The sequence below is a fragment of the Adiantum capillus-veneris genome, unplaced genomic scaffold, assembly GCF_014529385.1.
Source record: "Adiantum capillus-veneris isolate H3 unplaced genomic scaffold, ASM1452938v2 Hic_scaffold_425, whole genome shotgun sequence".
Lineage (NCBI taxonomy): Eukaryota > Viridiplantae > Streptophyta > Polypodiopsida > Polypodiales > Pteridaceae > Adiantum > Adiantum capillus-veneris.
In genome coordinates, this window is record NW_028221517.1 from 35,852 (window position 1) to 48,228 (window position 12,377).

The window sequence follows — 12,377 nt, forward strand, 5'->3', positions numbered from 1 at the left end:
TCCACAATTGTTGTAGCTCTTCCAATAGTGGACGAAGATACACATCCATATTCCCCACTTTATATCGCCCTGGCACAATCAAGCTTAGCCATAGGTGCCCCTTCTTCGTAGTCAACCACGGGGGAATGTTGTAGTTGACGATGACAACGGGCCATACACTGTAAGATGTTGATCTTTGACCAAATGGATTTACGCCATCCATAGCCAGGCCTAAGCGCAAATTTCGAGCTTCCCTGGCAAAATCCGACCATGTTCCATCTATATGTTTCCAGGCTGCGCAATCTGCAGGAATTCGTAGCACACCATCCGAAGATTTATTCTCCTCATGCCATGATGCTAGGGCGGCCATGGACTTACATTCGAAGAAATGCTTGATGCGAGGAAGCAGAGGAAAATGTCGCAAAACCTTTTGTGGAATTTTTGTCCCGTGGAGATCTACTCGATATCTTTCGGAATCACATTTCGGACACTTCTCCATGTCTATGTATTCCCCTCTGAAAAGAATGCAGTCATTAGGACAAGCGTGGATAGAATTGTAATCCATCCCCAAGTTTCGCAAAATCTTTCTTGCTTCATCTCGGGAATCTGGCATCACATTGTCAGCTGGTAGTATGTGCTCTTTAAGCAATCTACACAACATAAAAATACGATACAGTCGTGTAAAAATCTATCAGATCATTATACATTTAGAGTTTTATTAAAGTAAACTAATTGTAATAGATCACCTGAAAAGCGCTGTGACGCTAGTGTCACTCCATCCAAACTTTGCCTGCATGTTGAGAAGAACCAGGAGTGCTTTCAATCTAGACATACGTGCTCCATTATACAATGGCGTATCGGCTTCACTTTTCATATCATCATAGATAAGCCTTTCTGAATCCATGATCGTCTCGATCATTTCATCAATCTCGGGCTCAAACATTGCCTCGTTGGGAATGTGCTCTGCATGATCATCCCCCGAGCTGTCAGAGGCTACATCTTGTGTCCTCACATATGCTGCTTGACCAAAGCGCCTGCGAACACGTCTATTGGGTTGCAAGATTGCTGCTTGTTGGCCAGCGTCAGAGTCCGACGAGTTATAATTGGAAACAACTCGATCTATAATAGATGGATCGAACTCGCCAAATTCGCGAACGTGCTGCAAAGAAACACGTCTTGTCCGTCGCACAGCATGCTTGCATTGATTACAAGGACATAATACCCTCGTTGAGAGATAGGTGTTTCGGTTGGACGGTCCCACATCCTCGTCACTACTCATAATGAGGATAAAAATCTTATAACCTGGACAACAAATTTAATATTCTATTGGCATTCTTCGTCTTATCTCTCTCTCTCTCTCTCTCTCTCTCTCTCTCTCTCTCTCTCTCTCTCTCTCTTTACCTCACATTCTCTAGTCATGTCCAATCCCCGCACACCTCGGTCTAGAGGTGCACGGAGATCAGAACCACCGGGTTATAATCTCGTCTTTATTGGTCAATACCTATATTTGTGGGTACAAGAAATCTACAGACCCACGTCTACATGATACTGCATGTAGTGGACAAAACCCCTTTGCCTCTTCTCTAGCTGTAGCACTTCACAGCATCTTAACATCTTTTCACAGTAGATCTTTTCACTGTTCGTCTAACTCTAAACCCTAAACCGTAAGTAATTCTTGCGTGGACTCGATCTAACGTAAATAAGCATAAATCTAACTAAAAATAAACCTAAATCTAATTTAACGTAAGTCTACATCTAACCTAATCTTTAACGTCTTTTGGGATAGTTTCCTACGACGTTAAAACTCTCTTCTTCTTGTGTGTGTGTGTGTGTGTGTGGTAAACCTAAATAAACCTAAGTCTAATCTAATATAACATAAATCTAAATCTAACGTAAATTATGTTATATTAAAAACAAAGAACTAAACTAACAGGGATTATAAGAACCTTAAAACTGATTTAACACATAATTTTTCACATAACTCGGCAAGAGTTGGCATTCTCATCACTAAAGATGTGAGAGTTAACTTCCGGCGGTGACGCTGCCTCATCTCCATCCACATCTGACGACAGCAATTGGCCCTTTAGACCGTTCTTGCTCTTGTTACTAACTTTGAAGTTGCTGTTGAATGACTAGAGGTTGTCTAGATGGTCATTGTGTCGGGGATGTAGTGACTCTTGCCGCCCTGAAGATCCACCTTCTTCCCTATCTTCTGAAGACATTTCACCAGTACTTTTGGATCGACGGAGCCCACCATGAGTGAAGGCAGCAATACCCTATATTCCATTGAGGGCTTTCTTCACCCGCTTCATGCAGGCATCGCAGTCTATGGAGACCTAAATCTAATCTAATATAACGTAAATCTAAATCTAGCATAAATAAACGTAAATCGAATTAAAAATAAACCTAAATCTAATCTAATTTAACTTAAATAAACCTAAATCTAATTTAACGTAAGTCTACATCTAACCTAATCTTTAACGTCTTTTAGGATAGTTTCCTACGACGTTATAACTCTCTTCTTCTTGTGTGTGTGCGCGTGTGTGGATGTGTGTGCCAATAAAAAGAGATAAATGGTATAACCTTTCTATCACCCATGCCAAGTATGATAGATTGGTTATGCCATTTCCCTCTTGAATAATAGGTCTTGAGTTCAACTCCTCGTCGGCTAGATCTTTAGGTCTTTTAATTTTAATTAGTTTCCTACGACGTTAAATTAGTTTCTCTCTCTTTCTCTCTCAATGTGTGCGTTTTTTTGTTTATGCATGTTTTCTCTCTCTTTTCCTCTCTCAATGTGTGCGTTTTTTGTTTATGCATGTTCTCTCTCTCTTTTCCTCTCTCAATGTGTGCGTTTTTTGTTTATGCATGCTCTCTCTCTCTCTTTTCCTCTCTCAATGTGTGTGCATTCTTTGTTTATGTATGTGTGTGTGCGTTTTTGTTTATATTTGTACTCTTTCTCTCTCTCTCTCTCTCTCTCTCTCTCTCTCTCTCTCTCTCTCTCTCTCTCTCTCTCTCAAAAACACTATGTGTGTGTGTGTGTGTGTGTGTGTGTGTGAGAGAGAGAGAGAGAGGGAGAGAGAAAGAGGGGAAGGGAACATGAGAGTGAGGAGAGGGAAGGAGCATACCTGGCTCTCCTTCCTCTCCTCGTGTGTGTGTGTGTGTGTGTGTGTGTGTGTGTGTGGAGAAGAAAGAGAGAGAGAGAGAGAGAGGGAGAGCGTTACCTGCTCTTGCTTGAGGGCGCCGAAAAACTCAGATCTGAGATCTGAGTTTTTGGGCGCTCTCTGTTATTTTTTTAGCCCAGCCGGCGTTGCTATGAGAGTCACAAATTTACTCGTAAATTTACGACGCTCGTAAATTTGTGACGCTCATAGCGACGCCGGGAAATTTTTTTTTGAGCGTCGTTGTGTGAGCGTCGCTAATATGAATAGCCTCTTGTAGTGATATTGGAAGGACTTAAAAATACAACACCTCTTGGATCCCATGCACATATTCAAGAATGTAGCCCAAACACTATGGGACCAAATTATTGGCAAGAAGGACTCCACTCAACTACACTTTTTTTATGTACACAATAATCTCAACTAGCACTTGGTGTATCCTTGTGTGTTTTCTTGCAGATTTGTGACCTCAATTTCCAGTGACCTCCAAGGAAATTGAAATAGATGCTATCCATGCTGCTCAAACACTTGCAACAAAAACTATGTGTGCCATTGAGGATGCATTTCCTCGATCGATCCTTCTTAGTCAAATCCATCTCTTGGTTCACGTGGTGGAGGAGATTTCTATATGTGGAGTAGTGCACACACGATGTATGTTCTTCTTAGAGAGGTTTTTAAAGAGTCTCAAATATTTTGTGCGGCTACGATCTCAACCAAAGGCATGTATGGCCGAAGGGTGGATCATGCAAGAGGCATTTGTTTACATCTCAGAGTATTTGGCACAAGTTGATCCTTCAATGCCTCGCATGTGGTCAGACGAGGAGACGAGGAAGATGCAAGGATGACTTCACAATTGCCAAGTGGAAAGGAAAAACTATTTAACATGGATATGAATCTATTCCGAGTAGTCAATAACTTTTGTATTCTTAATGCAAATATTATGACCAAGTGGGTGGACTTATGGATAGTGGCAAAGGCAAGGCGTTTGCAAGAGAGAGAAGCATGGAAACAAGCACATGGAGAAAGGAGGGCACCCCCATTGCCTAGACACCTTGCATGTTTTCCATATCTCATTAGTGCGGAGTGGGTTCATGAGAGAATGACGGAAGCAAAAGCGCACAGAGAAGACATCACCAACAAAAAATGGGAGTATGTACGAAGCTGCATACCAAAGGTAGAGTACTCATATACCTAAACCATAGTGTAATTTTTTTTCTTGATTTTATCTTTGTATTTAATAAAAGATATTTTCCTATATTGTAGTGCCTTTCCTTTAACTCTATGTGGTCAAAGGGTCGTCACTTTCGTACGTGCCACATTGACGAGCGTAGAACCACCATGGATTGTGCCATCATGGGCAACTTTGACACAGACGGTGATGAAGCTAGGTACTGTGGAATTATTGAGAGGATACTAAAGGTTAATTTTAGAACCTTCATCTTGGAGTGCAAGTGGTTTGCAAATGTGTCTAGACAACATGAGAATGGCCTCTACATAGTGGACTCTACTGTGCATCACACAGGGAGGTATGACAATTTAGTTTTACCGCGCAATTGTGAGCAAGTGAGTGACAACTACCTTTTTTATTCTTATTTGCTTGTAGCATTAATTATCCGAATGTTACTCACTTTGAGCTTCTCTTTTATAGGTCATCTATATCCCAGCAATCCACCAACCAAAACTTTGGTTTGTAATTCCTGTAACACCTCGGGGGAGAACCATTTTTTCCACTAATGAAGTCAAAACCATCTTCGACCCTCTTCCACCTCCAACTTCGGATGAGGTGGAGATAGAGGAGAAGGAGGTCGATGAATCAAGTCCGACGGTGGCAAGTCTTAGTGAGGATGATTGTAATGATGATGAAGATGATGAGATGGAGGATGACGAATTCCAAGATGATGAAGCCAATGCATCCACAAACGATAATTCCATTTCTCTCTTTATTGATTTAGGAGCCATGGACTTAGAATTGGATGATGCTTCATGTAATGATCTTTTGGAAGATGATTCATAAACATTTTGCATACTTTAAGTTATGCAAATTTTTGGTCATGTAATCTATTCATCTCTCTCTTCTCTCTCTCTCCTCTCTCTATTTTTGTGAACATCCTCAATTATGTAAATCAAGTGAGAGTGATTATTTTAGTTGTAACCAAATGTAATTTTATTATCCCCCCCCCCCCCCCCCCCCTTTCTCTATCCTCTCTCCTCCCTCTTCCTCTTTCTTTCTCTTTTCTTTTGTAAATTTGAAAATATCATATAATATTCTTTAATTTTTTTTAGAGAAGAGAAACCCAAAATTTTGGGGGGGGGGGGGTTAAGCCAAAGTTTGAAAGTTTAGGCTCTAAATTTTCCCTGAAAAATAAGCGCGATAATTATATCAACGGTAATAACTGAGGTAATAAACGCGATACTAATAGTGAAAATAGTTGTGGTAATAGTTTAAATACAAAACAAAATCCCCCCGCCCTCCTCTCTCTTCCCTCTCCAAGTGAGTTTGGACCTTCTCTCTACAAAACACGGTAAAAGACCATGGTAAACAACTAGAGATTTTCCTAGTGTTTATCACAATAGTAGAGTATTACATTTTTAAATTGGAAACAATTGTAACAATGCCACTTATTTAGATTACTATATATTTCAAAAGCATAAAAAACAATGACTAAACAAACAATGCTCAATGGCCCTCTTTAAAGAGAGACGTACACAAATGTCAACATCTCTCACAAAGACTTAGAAGAAATATTAAAAAAGAAAGTTTTTTGCCATGTGATACTAATTCGTAGGCTTTTTCCAACGGTCCACAATTGTTTAAATTGTTTCTTTTAAGCCTTTGTGAGAGGGTGTTCACACTTTGTGTACCTCTCTCTTTAAAGAGTAACATTGAGTGTTGTGACAAACATTATTGGCTTTCTAAAAGAAGCCTTAGTATTGAGTTGGGTTAGGCATGACGGAGACTTACCTTAAATGTTAATTCCATTTTAAAATATTAAAGGAATGTTTCTATTTCACCTTTCATTTCATATCCTTACACGGCTTGACTTCGCTTGCATTCTATTATTTTAGAATGCTAAAGTGAAGCTAATTCACCTTGCATAGTTCTAGTAAATTCTATACATACACATACATACACACATACATATATTTATTTATTTTACACACACACATATATATATACACACTAAGTGAGCATACCATGGTAAAGGAAAGAAAAAATGGTGAAGTATGTGAGAACTTAGTTCAAAAATCTTACAAATTCAAAAATTCGACTATTATTTCCGGTTTGCTTCTTTGCAAGGAGGAAACTCAGTCCTTTAATAAAAGAGATATTCTTGAGTAATGTTTTACCTTATATAATTCTAGTTAAACTCAACCTAATGATTTTATCAATTTTTTATTGTTATAGAAAGCCACCGTGACCCTTTCACTTGTTTTTTATGCTTTTGAGATAGATTGTACTTTAAATAGTTTAATGTTACACTTTTTTTAAAAAGTATATTGTATTGTGATACCACATGTTATGAAATACTACTGTCACTTTTTATTTTCCTTTCTGGCAAAGGAGTCTCTAATTATGAAATTATTCTCAATAGTCTTATGTAATCCATAGTAAATTTTCATTTATTATGAAATTTCTCTCGATAGCCTTATGTAGGCCATAGTGAATTTTCACCTTGTTTTGTGAGAAGGATATAAATTTTACAAATTCTAGTAGAATCCTAGCTGGTTATTTAATTGAAAACCAGTAGGGATCACGTCAGATGACATAATTAGTCAGGTTTGCAAAAGTGTGAGGCTCGGTATGCATGTGTTATCAAGCATTCAGAGGTTGAGTAAATAGGGCCGAAGTAGCATGCGTGATAGATACAAGGGTAGGTGGAGGAGATGAGAAATCATGGAGGGGAGGAGGATATAGGTACTAAGGGAAGGGTGGGAGAATCTAAGGATGAGGATGGGAGGTGGGAATCTTGTGAAATAATAAAGTTTTTGTACTACAAGAGGAGTCCTTAGTAAAAGCATTGGGTTTTTGGTGCATTGGATAAATCTTCTGGATTAGTGTCACATGGCAAAAAAAAATCTTTTTTAATATTTCTTCTAGGTCTTTGTAACAAGTGTTACGTTTGTGTACCTCTCTCTTTAAAGAGGACCATTGAATATTGGGTCACATACAATCTTTCTCGTCCTTCCACCTTTTTTTTCTCAAGTTGCTACAATGCTTTCAAATGGCTTTTCAGACATCAATTTTTATGTTTTTGACATAGATTGTAGTTTGAATAGTTTATTGTTACACTTTTTCAAGAAACATGATATTTTATCATGCTAACAAATGTTTTAAAAAATTAATGTCACTTTCTCGTTTTCTCTCACAAAGAAATCTTTTATTACTAAATTCTTCTCATAACCTTATGTAGGCCATAGTGAACTTTAACTTTGTTTTAAAAGTGCACTTAGTAAGTGATACGATTTTTGGAAAATAAAAAGAAAGGGAGAATCTCATGAGATGCAAAATTGGAATAAATTCAATAAAACGGGCTGATGCGAGGCGAGGTGCATTTAACGGGAGAGAATTTGGATAAACGGCAAGTCCGCAAGTTGGCGGTGAAGGCGGGGGATAGATCGCGGCTGGCTGTTGGACGAGGATTGGTTGCATTGGCTCGTGAAGATGCAGGCACAGATCATGTTAACACTTTTTTTAAATTAAAAATTTGAGATGGTATTGTAGGATAGCGTGGGAGGTTAGTTGGTTATGAGAGGTTAGTTGGTTAGTCTGATGTTTCTTTTTTGGAGAGTGAAGATATTATGCTGGAGTTTGGAAGGAATCTCGGAAAGAATTGAATAAAATGAAGGGAGAGCGAGTAAGTAAAGCGAGTATGAATCTTGTCTAAGGTGTACAATTTCCTGTGGAAAGAAACGGACCATGCTTATGTGATGTTTTCTTTTCTCGTACCGGCGTCATGGCAGGGCGCGTGGAGACTCGATAGAGTGGAGGAGATAAAAATAAATGAGTACGGTGTCCGTGCAGGTGAGAGCGATTGGACTATTTAGGGAGCACAAGAGAAGAGAGAAGAGAAAAAAGATTAATGCGTACTAGAAAAAACCATTTTCCCAAACACTGCTCGGAGAGCTGAGAGCCCAAAGAGCAAAGTGAAGAGACAGTTGGACCACACCACTGATCACGTGATGATTTTCTTAGAGATAAGCATTGGTATTAGCAACCAGTGGCCCTGCGGGCCCATGCAGCAGTACCTGGCCTCTGCGCCAGGCGTATACACTCCAGCTACTATATATACAGGCGTCCATATAACACCATCCTGCATATATCCATTTCTACACTAAACTCTGATAGTAGAGACCATGGCTATGAGCTCCTCTTCATCTTCTTTGGTCAATATTCGCACTCTTGCGAGGCAGCGCACTAGTCATGCCGCCCATGGTGCGGTTCTGCAAGCTGGTACACAACTATCACTACTAGCTCAATTAATATGTAGTTGCTCAATCATGTTGTAGAGGTGTGATAGCGTTGATTATTGATTATTGTTTCATTAAGAGAGATCAATCTTAATCGCGCGCGAGAGAGAGAGAAAGAGATTGATTCAATGTGTGTGTGTTTTGGTTGTGTTAGATCGTGTGGGAGCGTGTGTTTAAATACATGAGCGGCAGCACCCTTTCGGGTCTGCCCTTTCGAATATAATTATTATGATTAAGACCTTACTTCACTGCATACAATTTCAACTACAATTGCCAACCGTCTGGAGTCTGGACGTTTAATTTGGCTCAGGATTAAGCATGCCGCGTACGTCCCTAAGGAATGCTGGAACAGCAGCCGCCGTGGGGCCGAGTCGGCTGCTGCGAGCGAGACGTACTCTCCTTGGCACGCCGTTGCGCAGTGCAGAAGAAGGGTGCTTGTTGGCTGAACGGCGGCGGGCTGCAGGGGCGGCCGTGGTGCGGGCAGTATCTATTGGGGTGGTGAAGAAGGTGGAGCCAGCTTCAAAGAGTGGGGGGTATTTCAATGTAGCTTTGAACGTATTGCCAGGATCAGAGGTGGTCAAGTGGTACAAGACACCTGGCCAGTATGTGAACATACTTCCAGTAGAGAGCCAGTTTGTCAGCCCCAGCGCTTTCTTCATCGCATCACCTCCCTCCAATGGTACGGACCTGGAGTTCTTGATCGAGGATGTGCCAGACACGATTGCCAATAAGCTCATCAACAGCAAGCCCGGTGTTCGTGTGGTCATCTCTACCTGCGACTCGGAGTCCAATGGCTTTAATATGAGTGACATCGAAGCTGCCGAGTCAGTCCTCATGTTTGCCGGTGCTATGGCTTGGGGTAATTTTGCTTAATTCATTTCCGCTCACACCTCCTGTAATCTAAGCACTTGTGGAGTTCATCATCGCTCTCTCCCTGCCATCTTTTTTTCTTTCTTTTGCTTGCTGGATTCTCCGTCTCTCATCTCTCTACTGGGCGTCGTGTCGTGTTACCTGCAGTCCATTTCGTGCGCTCATTGAAACCGGCTTCTTCCGAGAGAGTAAGAAAAAGGATGCCATACTTTATACTTTGTTTCCAGTAAACTCCGGATCAGAGCCATACGTGGTATCTCTCTCTCTCTCTCTCTCTCTCTCTCTCTCTCACTCATATGTTAGTTAGCTTAGACTGCTATCCAATATACATGACTTTCTCTCTCCGTGGGTTGCTATTATATCACAAGAAGTTTTGGACAGATTCTCACAATATTTCTCACATTGTGACTTACCTCAACATCATGAGCTTCTGTGAGGGAGGCACCACATACCTAGCTAGGTACGATTGGGGGCATGGGACCCCTGGCCAGTGGGGGGGGGCTAGAGCCAGGGATCCCTGCACCCAATCGTACCTAGCTAGGTATGTGGTGCCTCTCGAGTAGAAGCTCATGATGTTATGCATTGTATGGAAAACACCGAAAAAGACTCCATTTTCCTACATGAGAAAATTTTTAAATCTTCTTGTGCCTATATAGGATAGGCATGCGGCATGGAAAGCAGAAGGGGTCGACGTACAGCAGGGCTGTCCGGTACGAAAACTCTGTAGTTGGTTCTCTCTCTCTCTCTCTCTCTCTCTCTCTCTCTCTCTCTCTCTCTCTGTCTCTGTCTCTGTCTCGTTGCCTACCGCAGCTTCTTCCAGGCTCATGGGTCTTAACATAATGATATTGACATTTTAATCTTCACGCGTGGGCTAATTTATTTAATGATACTTGTTGCTCTTCATGTAGCCTAACATAATACAAACAAATGCGATTAAAACATCCGTGCTTATGGTTGCTTATACAGTGCAGCAACAGGTACTTATATCCGGATGGTTGTGTGTATATTATTCTTCATTTTAAAGTGCTCCACCATTTGATTTACTTAGCCTTAATGATCGTTGATGAGCCTTGCAGTGTTTAGCATTATATTTTGACGCCAACGGAGTGCCAGCCGACAATATACAAACTCTTTTTGGTGGAATTCCTACGTCAGGTACGATCTTAGCTTCATGACACAATTTTATGTAAGGAAAAATCACCAAAATATCCCTCTAATTTGTGGAAATTCTTAAAATACCTCTCAAATTTAAAAGATTCTTAAAAGTATCCATGTCTGTGAAAGCCTGCATTCCCAACTCGAATTTTGATTTTAACATCTTGCAATGATAGACAATAAATCTTCTTATGAAAACCTACAAAAAAATTGTGATCTCTAGAGATGTTTAGTCTCCTATCAAGAGATATTTTGGAAAATTTGAAGGGCATTTTTGACAAAATATTATAGGGGATATTTTGGGAATTTTTCAAATTTGAGGGGTATATTGGAAATTTCCACAAATTAGAGGGGTATTTTGGTAATTTTGTCTTTACGTAAATTTAAATGTTTACTCTCTCACTATTTCGCCACGATTCTCACACTCAAAATGGTGCATACTACACTATACACACACACACACACACATACATATATAATATACTAGTACAGTCGATCGCCTTCCGTGGCCTCTCTCTCTGTCTCTCTCCCTCTTTATTACGTGTCCAAGAGTCAATCTTACTTTTGGAATTTGGAATTTATCCTTCATCTCGCAGCAAAGGGGACTCCCTTTTGTCATATTATGTTAGTTTAGATATATATATGTGTGTGTGTGCAATCAACATTCATTAGGAAATCCTAATGTCTTGGTATAACTAACCTAGCACCTTGTTTTCTTTGTTTACATGACAGACCATGCCTACTATAACAAGGTGACTCACAAGTTGAACAACTATCCCAAGTTCCTACACTCCAACCCTAAAAATGCTCCTGTGGAGTTGAAGTTCTAGATGCAAATCCTCATGACTAAGCCAATGGACTGAAATAAATATCGTTCCATGATGTACGGACCTTTGTTGGACGCGCACCTTTGCCAATAAAATTAATCACGTGTGATGTGTGGTGATAATATTCACAATCATGGTCTTGTGGATTAGAAAAGATGTTAAACATAGATGAGTTCTTCACGTGTGATGTGTGGTAATAATATTCACAATCATGGTCTTGTGGATTAGAAAAGATGTTAAAACATAGATGAGTTCTTGAGTTATATATATATATATATATATATTTGTACTTACAAAAGTTATTTTAAACTTGTTTAAGTCACTCCATCATTGGTTGACATGACTCCTACTAATTATTCTGTCTAAATTGAAAGTTATGCGGTAATTACTTTAGAAGATTCTCTTTTGGCTACCCACCCAAAGGCTAAGGCAAATGTTTGATTGGTGAGTGATTTAGTGAGCACTCGTGAGAAAGTTACAAGTGACACTAAGTGGATGACAATCTCATGTTTTCTCTCAAAGGATATTGAGTAAGATTTTTTTTCAAGACTATATTATTACATGTGCTCGAAATTAATGTTTGGTCCCTCTTTTCTCTTACAACCTCCATGATGAAGTAATGAGATTGGGGTCCTTGCAAAATAGATTACATTAACTTTCCAAATCCCTTGTTGCTCCTAATCTACCTCCATATACTACACCCCAACCTTTCTTGGATTTTCATGTTGGCCTTAACAAGCATTTTCTGCATAAATTCAATAGCTCTCGTAAGTTCTACGAGCACATGTTTTGCCTCGCCCTGAGAAATCCAGCTATGACTTCACGTAGTAGAGAAACCTTTGCCCTTAGCTACGACATTATGCAGTAGAGAAATCTTTAGGTCACACATATTTTGTGTGTGTGTGTGTGTGTGTGTGTG

The 12,377-nt window shown here is 39.9% G+C and overlaps 1 pseudogene across 1 annotated transcript; it reads left to right on the plus strand.

Annotated features, from left to right (window-relative positions):
• The first annotated feature begins 8,432 nt into the window (after positions 1–8,432).
• Positions 8,433–11,589, plus strand: LOC147416868 (uncharacterized; annotated as a pseudogene). The gene is made up of 7 exons (XR_015187478.1): positions 8,433–8,589; positions 8,917–9,465; positions 9,624–9,729; positions 10,133–10,186; positions 10,385–10,453; positions 10,553–10,631; positions 11,364–11,589. The product of XR_015187478.1 is annotated as an uncharacterized LOC147416868 (transcript).
• Positions 11,590–12,377: the final 788 nt, after the last annotated feature.